Genomic DNA, 15373 nt, shown 5'->3' on the forward strand with positions numbered 1-15373 from the left:
AGACTTTATTTTTATTGATCTGTTTCCGTTTTGCTGCTCTGACAGTTTCAAACCGTCTGCATGTCTTTCCCCCAGGATTTGTCTGGTTTGGTCCCGTTTTCGGGTCGTCCCTCCAGCCGGGGAGAGAGAGGAGTCTGCACCTCCTCATTGGTTCACAGGCAGAGCAAAGTCCCTCCTTCCTCCTGAGGAGGAGGAGCAGTGAGGGTGGAGGGCCAGGCGTGCAGACGTGTTGCAACAGATGGCCTGAGCAGCGGCGGCGGCGGCTGCACCGCTGAACTCTGGGACGGCGCTACACTGAGAGGAAGAGGAGGGAGGGAGGAAGGAGGTGTGGGAAAGTCCAAACTGAGGAAAACTTCCTCCTGCTGCTCCTCAGCAGGAAAACATGAGCAGAAGTTCTAGTGGATCCGTAGATGGAAGCAACAGTTACACAGTCTGATCTTCATCTTCCTCCTCCTGCCGGTTCGGTCAGAGAGGAAAACACCTGCTGAACCCCGGAGGAGTAGAGGAGGAGGAGCAGAGGAGGAGCACTACGCTGCAGGAGGTGAGTTTCTCCTCGTTTCTCCACTTTGCTGCTTTCAGTTGTTGCTGCGTTTGTTGCTTCCTGCTGCGGAGCGTCAGCTGACAGACTGCAGGAGGAACAGAGGGGATGCCGGTCCTCCTGCAGACCAGGGCTGTCAGGGATCATTAACACACAGAACCGCCATCAGAACCATCACCAGAACCACCACCAGAACCACCACCAGAACCATCACCAGAACCACCATCAGACCAAACAAACTGAAGGTGTGAGAAACGAAGCGGTTTCCCCGATGAAGGACGGAGAGGAAAATCTTCCTCTGCTGCGGTTTAAACTGAAACTCTGAGCTGCAAACGTTCATCTAAGGTTCAAAAGTATTCATACCTCACAATGGCTGGAAATGATGGCATGAATGTGATGAAGACTCTGGAGGGAGATGAAGATTAGGGTGATGGCACAGAGGGCCTCTTGAAGAGAAAGCAGCTGTTTGGTTTAAATACGAATTGATCATTGATTTATGATCTGTTGCTCCTGGGTTTGAATCTGACAGGATTCACTTCCATCTGTTCAGTTCAAAATGTGAATCAGTTTGAACTGAACAGTTCTTTAAATCTGGTTGTTTAGTGGAAACCTGGTAGCCTTCCTGCTCAGGTCATAATATTAATAATAATGTTTTCATTAATGAATTATTATAATTTACAACAAGCAGCAGCTTTATCATCCGACCTGCAGGCGTTACAGACGCAGCTGCGGGCAACTCAGATTCAAACACTAAATGCACTTTAGCAACAAAATGAGCAACATTTGCTGCTACATGTTTAGCATTGAGAAGCTAATTCAGGTTAGCATAGCTTCGCTGGTAAACTCACTGCGTCCAATCAGATCATTTTTTATTGTCATGCCAAGTATTGAATATTTAATTACACATCAAACGGTTCAAACTCTGGATTGTTTTTCTCTGGTGGTGTTTAGATCCGACCAGCAGATCAGAGTGACATGAAATCCACCCAGCTTCAAATCCACCCAGCTCCAAATCCACCCAGCTCCAAATCCACCCAGCTCCAAATCCACCCAGCTTCAAATCCACCCAGCTCCAAATCCACCCAGCTCCAAATCCACCCAGCTTCAAATCCAAAATAATCAGAAACAAAAACCAGTTTTATTTTAGTTCAATATTATAAACGTCTAATAGAGAAAACTGGAGGAAAAAAATCCTTGTTTATGATAAATTATCATGATCACATCAGAAAAAGCTGCTGTAGCCACCACCTTATTATTATTATTATTATTGTTATTATTGTTATTGTATCTCTTACATATGTAGATTCAACATTATTTAATTTTTTTATAGGAAATGAAAGAGAGAACAGATTTTAAAATACTTCTGTTAGTTTATAAATCACTGAACAGTTCAGCAACAAAATACATGAAAGATCTGCTGCTGTTGAACCAACCTTCTGGTTCTGATTCTGGTTCTGGTTCCGGTCTGCATCAGAACCAGACATGGAGAAGCAGCATTCAGCTTCTCTGAACCTCAAATGTCCAGAAACCTGAAAATGAGCCGAAACTCCGACTGAAAGCCGTCGGTCTGAAGCTGCTTTAGATTAACAGGAACATCTAAGATTTAATCTGGATTAAAACTTTTCATTTAGTTGAAAAGTTGAAATAAAACATCAGTTTTATTTCAGCTGATGTGTTTCTGAAATTTTCTGTACAAATAAATTTGACTCAAAGTGGAAAATAATGATCCACGATATATCGGCACTAATATCAGTATCAGCCGATATCGGTCACTTTTAATCCAGAATCGCTCCAGTAAATAAAACCAGGCTGAAATTCACAACCAGTATTTGTTTTCATCTTGTTGCCGTTTGTTTCTTTCCAAAGGTGTGAAAACATTAGAGAAAAACTTATAATATCAGTAAATATCGGTTATTGGCCCAGACGGCAGCATTAAAGTCGAATATTGATATCGGCCCAGATTTTCACATCGGTGCATCCCCAGAAAAAAACAACATAAAGGCGCATTAAACATAAGTTATCTGTTTTTATTTACATTCTATTGAACATTAGATGATAAAACATATTTCTGGTCTGGTTAATAACCAATAAAAACATATTTTATTTATGTGAATGTTTTCTCTGGTGATTACTCTCTGAGAGGCTGGAAGGCCTCCGTACCATCACCCTAATCTTTAGCTCCTCCACTAGCTCCTATTTTTATGTTTAGCAGCAGGACGTTTGGCTGCGTAACTCTGGTAATAAATCTCAACCTGCAGAGCAGGAAGCCCGGCCCGGCCCGGCCTGGTCCGGCTCTCGGCTCCTGATAGGTTTGGTTCAAATGGTTGAACTCGAGTCGTTCTGCAGACCCTCTGGACTCCGTCGGTGTTTTTCTGGACCGGCCGATCGGACCGCTGAGGGCAGGTTCTGTTTATATCCTGAGGAGAACTGAGAGTTGGATCAGAACCTGCAGGGTTGAACTGAATCCAAACACACACACACCGTTGCTTCATGGCTGTGGAATCAGGCGCGGTGATTATTGATCCGCCGGGTATCGATCGGGTCAGAGTTGAGCCTCTGCTGACTTCGGTCCAACGTGAAATAAAAACGGAAGCAGCTGCAGGAAGGAGTGTGATGATGATGATGATGATGAAGGCTGCCGTCCTTTGACCTTTTGACCCCGTGTTTGATTGTCTCTGTTGCATCAGAGGTCATGACCTCCGATGGATTTAAACTTTATTTAACCTTCGGTCTGTTTGGACCAAACTGAGCCGACAGGAAGATTCGTCACAAACTTGATTTATTCTGATTTCATTTTCTATTTAGTTATTGTTAAATTAGTTTTATTCTGTTTTTAATTTTAATATGTGGAGTCAAACCATCAGCCTGTTGAGCTGAAGCGACGCAGCGCCGGATTACAGCCTGGATTATTTTTAACTCGCCGTTTCTCACTCTTCATATTTATTCTCACATCATTCTGCGGTTGAAGACATGAAGGAGAAACTTCTGCATGTGGAGGGAGAAATTCAGCAAAGAAATCTGATAAATTTTCTGAAAATACGCTGATAAACATTTTCATGAGTTTCTATTTAAAGAATCAGATATTTAATCACCAGGTTTGTCTCATTTCTGACTCTTCTGAAGCTCAGCTAGTTTTGTTGTTTCTCACAATCAAAGAAGTCCGCAGACAGGAAATGATGTTTTCTGGTTAGCAGGCAGGAAATGATGAGCGCGCTCAGGACGTGTTGCAGAAACCTGCTGCATGCTCAGGTGTTTTTTCTCGCCTGTGGGTCATGATTCAGAAGTTCGTCCTTCCAGGTCCAACAGCGCAGAACCTCCTCCTGCAGATAGCAGCTAACAGTTAGCTGCTAGCAGTTAGGTCCAGGTGTTGACGTGGTCTGCATGTGTTGCAGGTCTCAACCCGGTCCAGACTCAATGTTTTGTTTTTTGTCCTCCAGCGGATTTTGTGACTGACTTGATTCTCGTCTGGACTGCAGTAACCTCTGCAGCCTTGAGGGGGCGCTGACACGCTAACTGTGGCTGCAGTGTTTCTGTTTCTCACCAGCGGCCCATAAATCAGCTCATAAATCTCTGCTGCCTTAATTGTCCTTCTCACTTGGCTTCATTTGGCCGAAGGTCGGTTCGCCGGCGTTGGGTTTATCTTTAAATGCCTCTGATTGGACCTCGCTCGGCTCCTTCGCTCGCATTAGGAGCCCCCCCCTCCGTCTTACTGAGGCAGAATTGATGAAATTCCTAATCGTTATAGACTGCTGCTTGGGCCGGCCGACCTTCAGAGGAGGAAGAGGAGGAGGAAAAATGCTGAGGTTCAGTTTTTTAAAGGGAGTAAATTCTTCATGAAGCGGTTTGTAAACCCAGTTAAAGTCCAGATCTGTAGTTTGACGCCAGGTTTCCACATGAATGAGACTCAGCCTGGTTGGTTCTGATGGTTCTGTCTGAACTGTGTGTTAGCATTCACTGGTTTTATTATTAGCTACATTAGCCGCTAGCTACCTGCCTGAATTCGCACTCGGGACCCAGTTGTTGATTGGTTCTGAGTTGGTGGGGTTAGCCATGTTGGTGAGTTGCCAGCATTTAAGCGGCTAACGGCTAACAGGAGGTTGAGCCGTCCATCAGTACTTCAGTGCTGCTGAGTAGAGATTTATGAAGCTTTTTAAAAGCCTCCCAAACATCAGAGTTCAAATCATCAAACTGAAGCTAATCGTCCTCAGAGAGCAAAGCTCCACCCGAAACGAATCCTGGAAAATTTCACCAAAGTGGGCGGAGCCAGCAGATGCTGAGGGGCGGGGCTAAGTGTGTGTGCGTTGCCATGGGTTTGGTTAGAGTGTTGTTAGCTTAGTGACGTTTTATGCTTAATTTATGGACTTTTCAGACCGTCTAGCAGCAAATCTGGACTTCATTGTTGACATGATGAACAACTGAATGAACTAAATGAACTAGTTCTCACTGAACACTGAGAACTGAGGTGAACCAAGCTAAAACTACGGGGTGCAGGTATAAAGTTAACGTGATGCCAGTCTGTAAGCTATGAAGAAATTTCTTAAATGCTGCAAAATATGTTTTCATAAATGTTAAACCAAACAGTAATTTTGTCCATATTTGCTTGAGGAACTGTTTGGACGTCAGTGAGATTTCTAGCTGCTTCTTGTGAATGTTCATTGAATACGCAGAAGAGACAAAGTTTCTTTTGTTGTGTTGTTTGCTATGGAGGTCAGATGCTCAGGTTTTCCTGCCTCAGGTCGTTGCACGGCGGTGAGGTCTCGCGTTTTTCACCGGCCAAGCAAACAGGTAGTTGGATTTCTGCTGACCGTCGTTCTTGACCATCATTTCTAAATGGCATTTTTCACTCCTGATCACAGGAAATGCAAATGAATACACACTTTGTTTTAACTGAAAGCAAACAGTAGTTTTAAGATAAGTCCATGAAGTGTGAATGGAGCTCAGTGCTGCAGTCCAGAAACTGGAAGGGAATCTGATCTACAGATCAGAAAGATGAGAATGAAATATATTTTACCAGACATCAAAAGGAAGAGCTGATTAATATAATAAAAACCCCGACTGACGTCTGAAAGAGTTTTACTGTAACAAGACAATAGCGAGCAGGTAAATCTGAACTTTGTGCTTCATTCGTGGCTGAGATGAAAGTTTGAGCGTGTCGGTGGAAACGTTGTACTGAAATCTCTGAGTGTGTTTGAGGAACATCTCTTTTGTTTCACGGCTCTGATCTCTGAGTGTTGGGTGATGAAGAGCAGCGGCTGCATCATCATCTCACGGTGCCGCAGCAGCCGTAAACCCACACTGCGACGGCAGCGAGTTAAACTCTGCAGCGGCGTCTCTGGGAGAGCTGCAGATCAGGTCGCTGTGTTCCTGTGGATCCATTAGCCGGAGGAGAGTGATCCACTCTGACACAACGAGGTGAAGAGGAGCAGCAGGAGGCAGGAAAATGAGCGGCAGATGAAGGTCACGGACGATTTCTGTGACTCCGGGGGGGGGAAACCTGTTGGTGGTCAGACAGACAGACAGCATCCCAAAATAATCCCCTGGGTAGCTGTGTTAGCTTCTTCATCTCTCCGAGGAACGGCCCCATAAACTGAAGGGTAAATATCATCATGAGCTGTTAGACCCAAATAAATGATCGTCTCTGAGGTATTTAACAAGTAGACCAGAAAAAGCATCCAGCCTGAGCATTACACACCTTCATCATACCCCAGTAAGATCATCATGCTCTCACTTTGTGCAACATTTTACCTCAAACTCATTCCCTCATGATCTGACCTTGAACTCTGATGCCAAACATCAATTATACACCAACCTTATACTTTGAACCTAAACTTTATTCCTCCACCCTGACTCCATACTCCATCATACTTCTCTATTCCACAAATCTGTTCAGCTTTAGATCATCATACCCAGCGTTGTTCCTACTGATGGACCCAACTTTATACCCGAGCAAAGTTCCCCAACGTCTTCCTCCAACGTCGTACGCAACATCAGACCTAAACAACGTGAGGTACAACGTCTTTCCTAACGTTGTACCTCACGATGGACCCAACATTAAACCCATTGTTGTACCCAACATCAAACCTGAACAACTTTCTGCGACATCGTACCCAACATTTAGATCGTACCCAGCTCGGGTTCTACCCAACGTTGTACCCCAGAATCATACTCAAACAATATTCCCCCACGTCGTACTGAACATCAACATCTTCCCCCAGCGTTTTAGTGCAGTCAGTCCAACCCAATGCCGTTCCTCGGCCTCAGAAAATGTTCGGATCTATCGATCACTACAAGATGAACTCAGAGAGACAGTCTGAGCAGTTTCTATCCATTAGATCAAAACTGCAAATTTCAAAACATGACATGAAGAAGAGGCGGCTGAGCAAGCTAACTCTGACGTTAGCATTAGCATGATGAGTATCTACACAAATTGAGTGATGGTCGTCCAGAACGTCTGCTGGTTTTTCTCCAGGTTGGTCTCTGGTTGGATCGTTGGTATGATGTGCTTTTAAAACCAGTTGTTTGTATTTGGATTATTTCTGGGTCTCTACTGTTGGTGCTGCAGGTTTTCCATACAGTTTGCTCCCTGTGTTCAGTTTATCAGTTATTTTTCTGTGAATTTTAGTTTAGACTCATTTTTACAGTTTTTACTGCCAGTTTGTGAATCATTTGGTTCATCCTGAGTTTTTATCCTTCAGCAGTTCCTCTGTTTAAACTATTATTAGGATATTTTCCTGTTAGTTTCTCTCCTTAGGAAGGTTTCTGCTTTGTTTAAAAAGCCCCACTTGATGAATAACCGGCTGAAATTTATTGTTGACCAATCATATTGCTGCTTCAGGCAGCCAATCAGCATTTGGAGAAAGAAAGTGGCTAAAATATTAAAATGAGTCTGGATTAAATGTTTCAGAGGAGCTTCAGCCTCCAATTTGAAACAGAAATGGATGAATCTTCACCTGAGCTGCTGGAGAAAAGAGAGAGGAGAGGAAGAGAGTCTGACCTGCTGCTCCTCTTCCTCCTCCTCCTCCTCCTCCTCCCACGTCACCCCCGGTGACCTGCTGGCGCCTCCTGGTGTGTCTGGAGGCGTCGGTGCAGCATCCGTCGATACGAAGTAGAAACTGGAGATGGACTCGTTTGGTTCTGATCCGAGTCCTTCAGCGGTCCGACTGATGCTTCCTGTCAGTCCGCCCACGTGCCGCCATGTTCCTGCTGCTTCATGTTGTTTCTCCCATTTACTTTGTTTCTTACTTTGTTTAAAATTTTACTTTGAAACAAAGTTTTCCAAGCAAACTTTGGGCGACTGAAACTCATTTGTCATTTCCTGACCTTTAGTCTGCTGGGGAAAACCAGTGCAAATATCCATGGAAACCACTGGTTGGAATGGGAATACTTTGGCTTCTGGTAACAACTTTGCAGAATGTTTCCTTATTTTTTCCATCATGAAGAGAAAAGACAAAATGAATCCTGAAAATCAAATAAACACTGTAAAACTTTTAGAAACATGAGCAAAAAATACATAAAATGTATATTAATTAGAGCGATTTTCAATCAGCCTTGTGACTTCATATAAAGGTAATTTGTTGAGCTAAATTATATTATGTATAATAATATAATTTATATATTATTTATATATATAACAGAACATAACTTGACTTCCAACTCAAAACTGTCACTGGAAAACTTTGATAATTTCTGGATAAAGAAGAAAAGTTTCCTAATAAAGTGTTTAAAATAAAATAAAAATGTGATTTTGAGTTAACAGAGATCCATCAGATATCATAGATTTCTAGTTTATACAATATTTTCTTTACAACTAATTTTTGTCTTTTTGTAGGCAGAAATCAGAACCGGTAAAAGTGGACCTGCAGCTGGTTTCTCTGTGTTGTTTTAACAATAAATGTATTTTTATTTCCATTAATTGTTTGTTTATTAGGAACTTGAGCTCTAATAATCAGCTTTAGAAACATTCCCGACCTTTTCAGAGCCGGGTCGATTCAGAACCGAGTCCGTCTGGAGGTCAGGTCCAGGTGAGAACCTCCACAGCCCGGCCTCGTTATCCAGCTGCCCCCCTCCGGCCCCCGCCCCCCCGTTTGGACCACCATCCCGGCTAATTGGAGGCGCTGCATCGCCTCTCCCCGGAGCCTTTTGCTCTTTCTGTTTCTTTTCCACAAACCCAGTTGGAACTGGCAGCTCTGAGCGAATCGGGAGCCGAGGCAGAAAGTCATTACTTCAGTCCGCCGGTGTGTGTGTGTGTGTGTGTGTGTGTGTGTGTGTGTGTGTGTGTGGGCGTGTGTGTGTGTGTAATCCCAGCATCAGTATGCTGCTCAGGCTTCGCAGCAGAAGGAGGAAATTAAAGAGAGAGAGAAAGAGAGGAGGGCGAGTCCAGCATGAAGTTCTTTTGATTACAGATGGTAAATGTGCCTCCATCGTTTTCTCACTCCGGGGATTCAGGCGACGTGAGACGAATTACTGTGTGTGTGTGTGGGCAGGTGTGTGTGTGTGTGTGAGTGTGTTTGTTCTGTTTGGGTTTTATTAGAAGCAAAGCCGGGTCACACGGGTCGACACAGAACATTGAACCACCTGAAGCTTCATTAGATTCTGTCATCCGAGCTCCGAGTCGGGCAGATCTTCATCACCACCTCTGCTCCTCTTCATCACCCCCCAATAATGACGAAGGATTCAATGTGTATAAAATAAATTTTTTGATTAAAAACTCTGATCTCAGACATTTAGAAACTTTATTGAGTTGATGCTCGACACCGGTCCAGAGCGGACACTCTGAACTCGTCCTGCAGGATTTCTGTCCTGGATCCTCTAGCAGGTCGGGGAACCTTAGGGAACCTTCTGCACAAACTCTGGATGAACTTTTTCTAGTCAAACTGGAAACATAAAAATAATTTCCACAACTAATGACTAAAAATCTGAAGGAAAGAAACAGAAGAAAAATAGTTTGTTTGTTCCTGAACCTTGAAGGCAGCATTCAGCCCACTAACTCGACTCCAGGCCGCCTACCTAGTCAAAGTCCGGTCCGGTTATTGAGGTGTGAACACTAATCGACCTATGACCTCTGGGTTTAGTTTGAATGTGAACACCAAGCAGACCAGAGACCGCTCCAGAAGCAGGAAGTGGACTACAGCGCAGGGCATTCTGGGTAAATCCAGCCAATGCTAGCATGCTAGCCTAGCACTAGCAGCAGAAATGGCTCCTGGTCTTCAGCCAAAGACTAAAGAGAAAAATCTGACGTCTCCTTCTTGTTTCCATCTGGTGAAGAAGGAAGTTGCTCTCAGTGTCTTCAGAGGTTTTTGTGTCGTTTCCTTCAGTGGTTCTTGGTGCAGCGCCCCCACAGGCCAGGAGGGGAACAGGTTGGTTTGGGTCAGAACCACAACAGCTGGAGGTGGAGCAGATGATGGAGTTCTGGTTCCAGTAGAACCGGGTCGACCGGACAATCAGGAGGGAACAGTCAGTTTCCTGATGAACTGCCCTTCTCTGTGTTGGTTCCTACCCTCCTCTGGTTCTGTTACCCCAGGTGTCACCTGGTTCCTGAGCTAGCTGTGTTTAGTTAGCAGCTGGTTGGAGGTCAAAGGTCAGTTTGTGTTGTTGGTTTTGTTTGTTGTTTTGATTTCAGCGTGCTGCAGAAACAAGCTTTGACCCGTTTCCAGTCGAGGCGTGACGCTGCAGAAAGGAGCTGAAAGCTGAGCTGCTGATGCCACACCGCTCCGCTGGGACTTCCTGCTCCACCGCCGTCTGTGCTTACGCCCCTCCCACTGCTCTCTGGCAGCCAATCAGGCGGAGGCACAGGTGTTGGTCTGGAAGAGACGGTTCCCTGCTGTCAGGACTCAAACTGGACCTGATCTGCACTTTGTTCTACTGCTAAGAGCAGAAACATCCAGCCACAAAGACGGACCTGAACTGACCCAATCACAGGAAGCTTCCTGATTGGCTGCTTGGTGTTTTAAAGGGACGGCATCAAGTAAAATAATCTGTTTTCATCTTTTTATCATGTCTTCATGTTTTATCAGAAACATTCCTGTAGTGTTGCTCTGATTCGTTCGTGTTTGAGAAATCCTCTAATCTCCATGGCAACCATTTAGCTGTAAACACCTTGGTGGACTTAGCCCCGCCTTCGAGGTGAAGCTCCTCCTCCACTCAGCTCCTTCAGACTAGCCACCATCAATTAGCAAACAGCTGCTGAGCTCATGATAGGAGCTGCTGCTCAGAGCAACCCTGGTAAAAACGTTAAAGGGTTAATAGAGGAGCCATGTTGGATGACTTCCTGGAGGCGGAGCTTCAGAGAGAGCAGGAGTTCTTAAAGAGACAGAGGCCCAATTTAAAGGTCTTAAATTACAAAGTCAAATCACTCGAAGGCGGAGCCAGGTCCACTCTGGCTTTTTGTACAGCTGAATGGTTGCCATGGCGATTAAAGGATTTCTCAAACATGGAAGAATCAAAGCAACACTCCAGGCTTGTTTTTGATTAAACAACATTAAAATAGGATGTGAAGATACAAAATATAAAATTTAAATGACACTGTCGCTTTAATAATTTCTGAAGCCGTGTGGTTCTGATGGAGGTTCTGATGGTCCTGATGGAGGTTCTGATGGTCCTGATGGAGGTTCATATGGTTCTGATGGAGGTTCTGGTTGTCCTGATGGAGGTTCTGAGTGTTGGTGTCCATCAGCTGTGAGTCTCTGCAGCATCTATGTTAGCGTTAGCGTTAGCTCCGCCACCTGAGTGCAGTGTAAACGTCCCAGAGGTCCCAGCTGAGCTGCTGCTCTCCATCAGGCTATTTCTGTGTGAGTGGGAAGGATGATGCTGCGCCGCAGGCGGCGGAGGAACCAGCGGCCGCCGCTCCGTTTGCTCCCACTGAGGGAAGCGGATCATCTCTATTCTTTACACATTTATAATCCATTTCTCTCCGTTATTTTATTCTTCTGAAACTGATCCAGTTGTTTCCGAAAGTATTCGGTTTATTTTTATAAATTCACAGCGAATGTCGTCTGGACTGATGTTATAATCCATGGAGTTACAGTATATAACTAAACTATAATGAGTAGACAAACTATTTTAATTAATTTGTTTAATTCAGTTAGTTGTAGTTTTTAGCGTTTGCTTGTTTTTATTAGCTAATATTGTTTAGCTTCTGGTTAGTTTTTATTAGCTATAGAAGTAGTTTTTGTAGTTTATTAATGTTTTTGATCATGAATTTACTTTAAAAGTGAATCTGTGCAACTATAACATAAATGTCACCATTTGATGCTCTGTATCAGATTATAGCAAAAGTTAATCAGAAAGGTCACAGTATTATGGTTAGATAAACATTGACTGATTAATAAATACTCAACAGAAGATTATATTTTTAAAAAAATGTTTTATTATTATCAAACTGACTGGATTTTTCTCCAAACTTTTTCCGTTGCCATTTTGTAAACTATTGTTACAAATGGCACCGTTAATTACGACATAAAACTGAGGATATTATATTTATAATTTCAGTATGTTTTAGTTTTAAAAAAGCGTGATATAGTTCCAGTTAGTTCGTTTTAGTGGAAAAGTTCTCAGTTTTTCCTGTTAAGCTGCGTTTCCAGATCCTCCCTCCACCGTCCGTCCTGCTGCCGGTCGGTAGGAGCAGCATCAGCCTGAGGGAGGCGGCGGCGGCACTGCTGCAGCTGCTGCTGCTTCTGCTGCTGCTTCTGCTGCTGGAGCTGCTGCTTCTGCTGCTGGAGCTGCTGCAGCTGGAGGACGGAGAGATGCAGCTCAGAGTCTAACTGATGACCTCTGCTGCTGCAGCCTGCAGCTGTTTGTAAGAAGGAAGATAAATAAATAAAGAAGACAAATGTCCCGTTTTCTGTGGAGGACAAACTAAATCTTCCCTGAGGCTCTGCTCTTCCTCCTCCTCCTCTTCATCCTGCTGCTCAGAGGAAGAGCAGCAGACAAAACCTGGGAATCACTGTTGGCCTCAGAAACCGTTTCACAAGAAAAGCCTTTGGATCCGTCGGATTGTTTCTGTTTGAAAACAAAGGAATCTTCCACAAATCCTCTGAACGAACAGATCTGGAGTCCAGCAGCTTTTCCTCTGCTGAAACAGCTGAAAGTAATCTGATTACTTCCTCCTGGAGGATGATCCAAACAGGAACTTGGTTCAAAACGTCACCATCATCGAACCTGAAATCAAACCGAAACAGAAGAACAGAAATAATCTGTTCAGATTCAGCAGCAGCAGCAAACGAGAGGCAGAAAACCAGAGTTAGAGAAAATACTCTTTATGGTGGAGGCATCAAATACTTTCATTATAAATAACCTGCCAGAGGTTATTTATAATAAAATAAATAATCTATCAAAGGTTATTTATAATAAAATAAATAATCTATCAAAGGTTATTTATAATAAAATAATCTATCAGAAGTTATTTATAATAAAATAAATAACCTGATCCAGATTAATGTGCGTCTAGTTTAATTCATATTTAATTTCCCTTTGGAATTAATACATTTGAATGTGAATCTGCTCTTAAAGCAGAGATGTGAATAATTACCGAGTTTGGTTCTGGAGGACGGCCCTGCGCTAACGCTGCTGTGAGTTCCCATGATGCATCAGTCTGACCCTGATGACCTCAGCAGCTGTTTGTTGGTCGATGTGAGGAGAATGCGGCCTGCGGGGGGCGCTAATGCTGATCTGTTTCTGTTTTCAGATCTGACCTCAGCTGCGATTCATCTGGATCTGAGCAGGTAACGCACCTGAACACTAAACCGGTCCAGAACCAGTATGGTTCTGGTACCACAAGCACAGAGGCAGACTTTAAGGTTTAGATCTGGGGCTGTGCTCGTTTTCCAGACCAGTTAAACGCTGCTGGAGTCTCACCTTAACCAGTTTGGGTCGAGCTGAGAACCAGGAGAACTTTTCCAGATTTTTCCTATGTTTAGATATTGTGTTTATGTTTATGTTTTATATCTCTGCTGCATTTCTCTTCATTTATTCATGTATATTTATTGATTTAAAGTGAAAAAGAAAAAGCATAAAGAGAGGAAGTGGAACTGCTGCGTAAACAGTCATTTCAAAATAAGAGCATCCATATAAACCTCTGGCTATTTTTGAACAGTCAATAACTAAAAGTTTAATACAGTTGAATTTTATTTAACAGCCGAATAAATTAGCAGAAACATTTAATTCAGGGAAAGCTAAGTGTGCTAAACGTTTTCAGAGATAGCTAAAGCGCTATAGTGCTTAGCTAACATTTAGCTTAGCGGATTAGCAGAAGTGTGTCTAATGGACGGTCAAACAGTAAAGAAAAACTCAGTCATGATGTAGAAACCAGCAGAGCGCCCCCTGCTGCTGCTGTTAGAGTCCTGCTGGTCCAAAACCAGGAGTCAGCGCCGGCTAGCGGCTAGCTGTTAGCACTCGGCAGGAGGTCCAGTTGGAGGGCAGCTGTGTCTGGCCGGCTGCGGTTCTGGCCGGGTTGTGGGGAATTGGGTCAGTTTGTTTCCTTCAGCGCTGGTTCTCAGAGGGCCAACGGTTCTGGAGGGTTTAACTCAGCTGCTGTTCACACACACACACACACACACACACACACACACTCGGTCCGCTGTGACTGGATCTGGTTTCTCAGGCGCCTCAGTGGCTCAAACTGGAAGCTTCCTCGTCCTCCTCCTCTTCCTCCTCCTCTTCTTCAAACGATGTATCTTCATGTTTCTGACTCGGCGCTGAACATTTCACATCAGAACCTCAGACGGATCCAGACGCTGGAATATTAGCCAGAGCTGATTCAGGTTGAAGCTAGGAAGCTACGTTTAGCCGTAGCGTAGCAGCAGCGCTCATACAGCATGGAACGTTTTTCTGCGTTTTCTGTTCGTATTTTCTGTTTATATTTGATGCTAATTTGGGTCAATATTGGAGAATGAAGCGTCTGGGTCTGAAGAGACCTGAGGTCAGGTGATTGGGTCGTCACATGTGATGATGTCACACTGAGGAAACGGCGGCAGCAGAGCTGACTTCACTCTAATCAATGACATCATCATTTATTCCAGGAAGCCAGTCTGCTTCATTCAGTTCACACTGACTGGAATATTTTGTGTAAAATAAATGTTGTTTATTGGCAAAAGATGATTTAGAGAAAAAAAAAAAAAACACTTAGTTTGTCATTTTGGGCAGATGATGGTTCTGGTTCTGCTGAGGTTCTGGAGGCCCAGCTGGTTGACGGCGAGCTGCAGGTCGTCTTCTTCGTTGGTTCTGCTCGACGTTTTCTGGGTTTTCTGGGATCAGATGGAGGAAAGTCAGAGTGGAGGCTTTAGTGCAGAACGCTGCAGCAACAAGGCAGGATGAAAAACAATAATAATAATAATTAATAACATTAATAGTAATTAATAATAATAACAATTAATAATAATGATAAGCATCACAAATGTTCCAGTTATTATGAATCAAAATGTAAGCAGCTGGTTTCAGTCTGGATTTAAAGGAGCTCACTGTTTCGGATGTTTTTCAGTTTTCTGGAAGTTTGTTCCAGATCTGTGGAGCATAGAAGCTGAATGCTGCTCCTCCATGTTTGGTCCTGGTTCTGGATGCAGAGCAGAACCAGAACCAGCAGCAGCAGATCTTTCAGGTTCTTCAGGTGACAGAAGGCCGACTTTATAACGGTCTTTATGTGACTCTGAAGGTTCAGGTCAGAGTTCAGCATGATTTCTAGATTCTAGCTGTAATACCTGAATCTATGTCTCTAGATCTACATCGTTCCTCCTTGGGTCCAAACATCATAACTTCAGTTGGTTCTGATTGTCTGGAAAGAGATCTGCCGTATTCACATCTCACTGTGGCACGCAGCGATTAGATAGATAGATAGCATTTATT

General features: G+C 43.8%; 1 protein-coding gene across 10 annotated transcripts in view; it reads left to right on the forward strand.

The window, feature by feature from the left end:
* Nucleotides 1–216: 216 nt before the first annotated feature.
* LOC114141100 (extracellular sulfatase Sulf-2-like) overlaps nt 217–15373 on the forward strand; it is a 46368-nt gene continuing 31211 nt past the window's right edge. For 5 of the 10 annotated variants that reach the window (XR_003594766.1, XR_003594768.1, XR_003594767.1 and 2 more), the window contains exons 1-2: nt 218–541; nt 13221–13257. The gene's annotated coding sequence lies outside the window, so the exon portion shown is untranslated. Of the gene's footprint in view, nt 542–13220; nt 13258–15373 lie in introns of all 10 variants that reach the window. The other 5 variants (XM_028011535.1, XM_028011538.1, XM_028011537.1 and 2 more) reach the window with 5 other exon arrangements.

The sequence above is a fragment of the Xiphophorus couchianus genome, chromosome 24, assembly GCF_001444195.1.
Source record: "Xiphophorus couchianus chromosome 24, X_couchianus-1.0, whole genome shotgun sequence".
Taxonomy (NCBI): Eukaryota; Metazoa; Chordata; class Actinopteri; order Cyprinodontiformes; family Poeciliidae; genus Xiphophorus; species Xiphophorus couchianus.